At 46.5% G+C, this 6,392-nt stretch overlaps 1 protein-coding gene across 3 annotated transcripts in view; it reads left to right on the forward strand.

Moving 5' to 3' along the window:
- Positions 1-1,254: 1,254 nt before the first annotated feature.
- Positions 1,255-6,392, forward strand: part of Mppe1 (metallophosphoesterase 1) — a 21,749-nt gene continuing 16,611 nt past the window's right edge. For 2 of the 3 annotated variants that reach the window (XM_028774331.1, XM_028774333.1), the window contains exons 1-2: positions 1,255-1,701; positions 3,054-3,137. The gene's annotated coding sequence lies outside the window, so the exon portion shown is untranslated. Of the gene's footprint in view, positions 1,702-1,854; positions 1,978-3,053; positions 3,138-6,392 lie in introns of those variants that run through there. The other variant, XM_028774332.1, reaches the window with a different exon arrangement.

The raw sequence follows: 6,392 nt of genomic DNA on the forward strand, positions 1-6,392 counted from the left end.
AGGAGGAGGAGGAGGAGGAGGAGAAGGAGGAGAAGGAGAAGGAGAAGTGGAGGAGGAGGAGAAGAAGGAGGAGGAGGAGGAGGACCACGGAAGTTGTCTTCTCACTACTTTTGGACCAATGGTGTGCTGTGGTGTGCACATGTGCACTCTGATGGGGAACTCGGGCCCATCTATGCAGGAAGGGGTGTAAATAAATGGAGTAAGAGTCTCTTTGTATCAAATTGTCAAAGCTCACAAACTACATTTTGCTAACTTGTATCTCAAGTCCCTTTATAACAGCTCTCCCTCTGACCCTGCTCCTTTTTCCTGGTGTCATTTAAAATTTTTAAGTAAATTAAGAAAAACATTGAGCCAGGGATGCTATTTAACCAAGGCTGTTGGCCAACTGGGAACTTAACTGTCTTAGCCTGCTAGGAAGCTGAGACTGTAGTGTTCCACCACGTCCAGTGTCTTGACTTTTACTTTTGAATAAAGACTGTTTATAGTTTGCAGTTCTGCTTTCTGGTTCTGGCTGATGGCTTCCAGGTGTGTTATCCAGCAAGCTTACTCACTTGGCTTCATTATTTCTTTTCTTTTTTTCCCTTTCCCCTTCTCCCTCTTAGGTCCAGCCCCGCTCGCTCCGCCTCCCCCCCCTTCCCCCCGCTCATATGAGGGCATCAGATCTCATTACGGATGGTTGTGAGCTACCATGTGGTTGCTGGGACTTGAACTCATAGACCTCCGGAAGAGCAGTCAGTGCTCTTAACTGCTGAGCTATCTCACCAGCTCGGCTCCGTTATTTCTTAAGTTCTTAAACTGTCTGGATTTAGATCCCCCCCACCCATCCACCCCCCCCCCTCACCCCACCCCATCCCATGCCCGGATCTCCACGCATTGCATCAAAGTGTATCTTACTTTGGTGATGTTAAAAGTTGCACGCCTGGACAGAGTTGAAAAGTCTACAGTCTTTTTGAGTAGATAGCCACCATTTACTGTATGCCTAAGGCATCCCAGGCATTTTGTTCTCATTTGTCACCCTGCGGCTTACTCTATAAAACTCAGATTTGCAGGATCTGACCGGCAATTTTCTGGCTGGAAGCCAGTACATAGTTTCTCAAGCTTGCACTGAATGTGCAGCTTGAAGGACGGGTTAATGACCCTGGTGCATTTTTTCCCCTTCTTCTTCTTGCAGGCTTATTGTAAGAATTATTTCAAATAGCGAAAGTGCGAATACCCAAAGTTAAACATGCTACGTTTTACTCGATGAAAAGAAAACGAAATCCCCACAATAAGCCTCTGACCGGCTCATTTACACATGACGCCTTCCTTGGGTATTTTTCCAAAGAAGACACCTTGCCAGGCTCGGGAGATAACAAGAAGACATAGTGGCCAGTGGCTGCCGGCCGGAAGGACTCTCGCGGCTTCCTGAGCTGATTCCTGAGAAGCTGCCACCAGGGCTGGGACTTTGGCCGCAGGGCGCGGGGCGGCGGGCGCCACCTTGGCCGCTGTGCAGCGCGCAGGCCCCGCGGTCCCCAGGCGCGCGGTTCGGTCCCCAACGAGCCGGTCCTCCATTCCGGCATCACCCACCGACGTCTGGCGGCTCCTTCCTGCCGCCGCCCTGTGCAGCTGCGACTTCCCGGAGGCGCCGCCGTCCCAGGTCCGGGTAAAGGCGCAGGCGGTCCCCAGAGGATGGCTTCCGCGAGCCTGCTGCCGCAGCTATGCGTAGGTTTCCATCTTTATTCGCATCCGCTTTTCCCAGGCACCGGCCGCGGAGCCTCCCGCAGCTGACGTTCCACGACGCAGAGCGCCGGCTTTGGAGGGCTCCAGGTTTCCCAGATGATTGACACCGGGACTCCCTACCCAGCGCTGGGACTGCAGTTCCAGCCCGGGTCCTTCATGGCCGGGATCGAGGTCCCAGGGCGGGTGACGGGATCCTGGGGCTCCCCGAGTCTTTGCTTCCACGGCTTTGCGTCCTGCAAAGCGCTGGGATAAAGTAAGGTAAAAGAGTGGGTTCTGCGGCCCTGCCATATGCACACTTCAAGGTCGACTGCCGTTTCTTTTTAAGTGTTCGGAACTTCATGGCTCCTGTATCCCAGCAAGTTAAATCTCTGATTAAACAGCTTTCTGGAAACATTACTCACCGAGAGAGGTGTAGGGCTATCTCAGTTACTCCTCAAATTGGAAAAAAAAAATCATTTACTTAATATACAAATTTTCACATGTAAATAGCGATTTATGAGACTGTGTTAATAATATATTTAAAATTATAAACAATCAAGAGAGGTGCATTTAAGTATTAATTTTTATGCTGTTTTGGAGGAGGGTTTAAATATTTGATGATAGCTTTGACATTAAGACTCAGCCAGCGAAGGAAAATATTTTGCTTTCAGTTGTAGATTGTGGCAATTCGTATGTGTTGGGTAGTCTGGAACAGCGCTCTGTATATTTCATATAACTATGTTCTATATAGTTCAAAAGACTTGTGTGATTGTTTCTGTCAATTTGGTACAAACTTAGATATATTTGGGAAGAGGGAATCTTAACAGATAAAGTGAGCCACTCCCTCATCCCTGTCAGACTGGTCTGTAGGCAAGTCTGTGGGGTATTTTTCTTGATTAATGTTTGATGAGGGAGGGCCCTGCCTACCGAGGCGCCCCTGAACAGGTGTATATAAAAGCAAAGTGAGCAAGCCAGGGGGAGAAAGTCAGTCCATGGTCTCTGCTTCAGTTCCTATCTCTGAGTTCCTTGAGTTCCTGACTTGTTTTTTCTCAGTGGACTGTAACCGGAGATATGTAAGACAAATGAGGCCTTTCTTCCCAAGTTGCTTATGGCTATGGTGCTCATATAAAAACTGAACCAAGATGACTTGATTATGATATAAGGAGGAACCAGAAGTGTTCTCCACTGAGCCATATTTCCAACCCTAGAAAGCATAGGTCTTGACAACATAATGACAATCATTAAAAAAAAATCATCTTTCTTTTCACTTGTACAGTCAGGTCGCTTGTTAATAGTTCACTAAGTAAACTCCATTTTAGCATCAAAACACATTTTTCTTTTTTGTTTTATTTCAGATGATTGTAGTCTGATTTTGGAATGCAGAAGCCAACCTGGAGTCTTGGTACTCAACTCGGCCTAAAAGTAGCATTCTTTAAAAGGTGAGGTGGTTTGTTGACTCTCTGGGAAAGCAGGGCTCGAAAAGGTGCCCCCCTCCCTCCATCCCTCCGTCCTTCCCTCCCTCCTTCTCTCCTCCTGTTTGCAGGGTCTGTTAGAATATTTGCCTAGCATTTGAGGTCCTGAATTTCATCTTCAGGAGAACACACACACACACACACACACACACACACACACACACACAAAGTCAAACCCTCAGACTCTTTTTAGTTAGGATTATGACTTCCCACATGCTTGGATCAATGGAGTGGATGGGGATGGGTGAACCAAGAAATGACTTCAGTTTGCTGCTTGTTTCTTTTGGAAAACTTTTCCCAAAGAGACTCAATGGATGGCTGTTATTACTTCCTCCTAAGGGTGAATGAGCCTGGCTTTTCCTCTGTAGAGTTATATACTGGATGAAAATATTGTTCTGTGTACCTACTTGTCTCTAAACCTTGTTGTCAAAGCCAAACCGGAGTAAGTTCTATCTCTCTACTTGTTGCTATGACTATAGTTTTGTTTTTAAAGTTCTCAGTGTCAGCCGGGCGTTGGTGGCGCACACCTTTAATCCCAGCACTTGGGAGGCAGAGGCAGGCGGATTTCTGAGTTTGAGGCCAGCCTGGTCTACTGAGTGAGTTCCAGGACAGCCAGGGCTACACAGAGAAACCCTGTCTCGAAAAACCAAAAAAAAAAAAAAAAGTTCTCAGTGTCAGATAATTTTGCAAGGTGGTGAGGAAGGATATATATTCTACACACACACACACCCACACACACACACCCTCTAGAGTTAGGATTGAGCCCCTACCTGGTGCATTCTAGGCACACACTCTATTGCTGACACAAACCCAAAGGCCTTTGCAAATTTTATTTTGAATTAGAGTTTGACTAAGTTGGTCAGGCTGACTTTGAACTTGTGGTTGCCCCAGCTTCCTGAGGCTAGGATTATAAGCACTTCTTTTTCTAGCTCTTTGACTATGTAAAAGGCATGGTGGCTTGGTGATGCTATTTCTAGACAGAATGAAGTCCTCCCCTTTTCCATTATTTCTATAGGATTGGGAAGCAGGGGCATCTTTTGCCTATAATACTGTAGACAACACTAAAATAGAAGTTCAGGAAGTCTGAGTGTAGGAAGAAAAATGATTTAAGGATCTAGTGTCTGAAGTCATCCAAGTGTATGTTTGTTCCTCTGTATCCTCAGCTGGCATCACCATGTAGTCCAGGCAGGCTTTGGAGCAATCCTCTGTCTCAGCCTCCAAAGTGCTAGAATTACAGTCACCAACCCTAGCCTCCCTCCCCCACCCCAATGATCATATTATACTGGAGATGATCTACATGGCCCTAAGGTTTTCCTCATGGGAATATGGAGTAGCAGTAGCATGCTAGCGGGCAATCTGGTCTCTTTTCGTCTTCTATCTCCCTGTCCCTCTTTCTTTCCTTGCCTCCAAGCCTCCTCTCATCAGATTGGTGCGAGTCTGATTTTTTTTTTTTTTCCTCTGTGGGAAGAAGGTAGACATTTGAAGGCAGGGATAGAGCTTTCTCCTTTGCTGTTGTGTATTCCTCCTCATTGATGTCTTACAGGTTAGGTCCTGCAGCAGTGTGAGTGGGACCTGCTGAGTGGGATCACTGGATAGGTTGAGCTGTGTCAGCGCCTTTGCCCTGAGTTTGGTGCAGGGAAGCTGGAGGCCTAAGCCTTTGTGTCTGTCCTACACTGACACCCACTCTCCAGCTTCCTGCTACCTGCTTGCTCATACCCATAGGTCCTTAGTCACAACTGCTCAAACAGGCTTCTCTGGTGAGAGGAAGTGGGTGTAGTGGAGTTGTCATCTAGTTATCATTTGAGGAGTGTCAGTCAGGTGAGAATCCACAGCAAGGTCACACAGGTGCTATTACCTCAACGTCTTTGGTCCTTCATTGTGACAGGCTAGAAGGATGGTGGCAGATGGGGGCCTGCTGCTTTCTCATTGTTGGTATCCACTCGGCACTAGCAATACAGGGAGGAGGTAGGTGGAGGATTGTTGCAGAGGATTGTTGTTCTTCCTGTTGCCTAGGCCAGCCCTGGTTTATGTTGTGAACTGAAGTTCCCTGGGAGGTGGGGGAAGCTATCCCTATCTTAAATATTCGACAAGTCTGACAATTGTGGATAGTTGGAATATTATAGACCCAGAACCACATTATCTTAGTCCTTTAAATAGGCATTTGCCTAACTCTGTTTGACCTAACATCCTTTTGACTCTTACTTGGTTAAATCCCTTTGGAGTGTCAACATGGTGGTTGAATGAGAATGCTCCCCAGAGGCTCATATATTTGAATGCTCGGTCCCTAGCTAGTGGAACTGTTTGGGACAGGTTAGGACAGGTGGCCTTGTTATAGTAGATGTGACCTTGTTGGAGGAAGTGTGTCACTGGGGGGTGGGATTTGAGGTTTCAAAAGCCCAGGCCAGACCCAGTCTCTGCCTGCTGTCTGCCAATCAGAATGTAAAGCTCTTAGCTATTGCCCCAGTGCCATACCTGTCAATTTCCTGCCAAGATGATCATGGGTTAACTAACCCTCTAATACTGGGGGCTGGAAAGATGGCTCAGTGGTTAAGTAACACTGAATGCCCTTCCAGAGGTCCTGAGTTCAATTCCCAGCAGCCATATGGTGGCTCACAACCATCTGTAATGGGATCTGGTGCCCTCTTCTGTTGTGTCTGAAGACAGCTACAGTGTACTCATATACATAAAATAAATAAAAATTTAAAAACCCCTCTAATACTGTAAGCAAACTCCTAACTAAATGCTTTCCTTTATAAGACTTGCCTTGGTCATGGTGTCTCTGACACCATGGTCAATAGAACACCCAAGATGTGTTTAAGAACAAGACACCCTGTCTTCCAGTAACCCCAAAGCTAAGAATGTCATCAGATAACATCTGAGCCCGACAGCAGGGGATTCCCAGCTTTTCAGTTGCCTACTTATCTGAGGTTCCCACCAATGTATTTTGAAAGTATCTTTGTTCAGTTTCTATAAAAACCTTTGTGAAATCCTCACCACATTGTATTTGGGGTTCCTGGGCTGTGATCAGACATAGTTAGCTTTAGAATAAGCTATCTCTTATTCCTTTCCATGTGAGAGCTGTGGTGTTGTTTTTCCTCATCCATGTCATGTCCTTGTTCCTGTGATTATTCATGCTATTGTTCTACACTTAAAGGTGTCCCTAGTTGAGAGAGAGAGAGAGAGAGAGAGAGAGAGAGAGAGAGAGAGAGAGAGAGAGAGAGA

Source organism: Grammomys surdaster, unplaced genomic scaffold (genome assembly GCF_004785775.1).
Source record: "Grammomys surdaster isolate TR1022 unplaced genomic scaffold, NIH_TR_1.0 239, whole genome shotgun sequence".
Lineage (NCBI taxonomy): Eukaryota > Metazoa > Chordata > Mammalia > Rodentia > Muridae > Grammomys > Grammomys surdaster.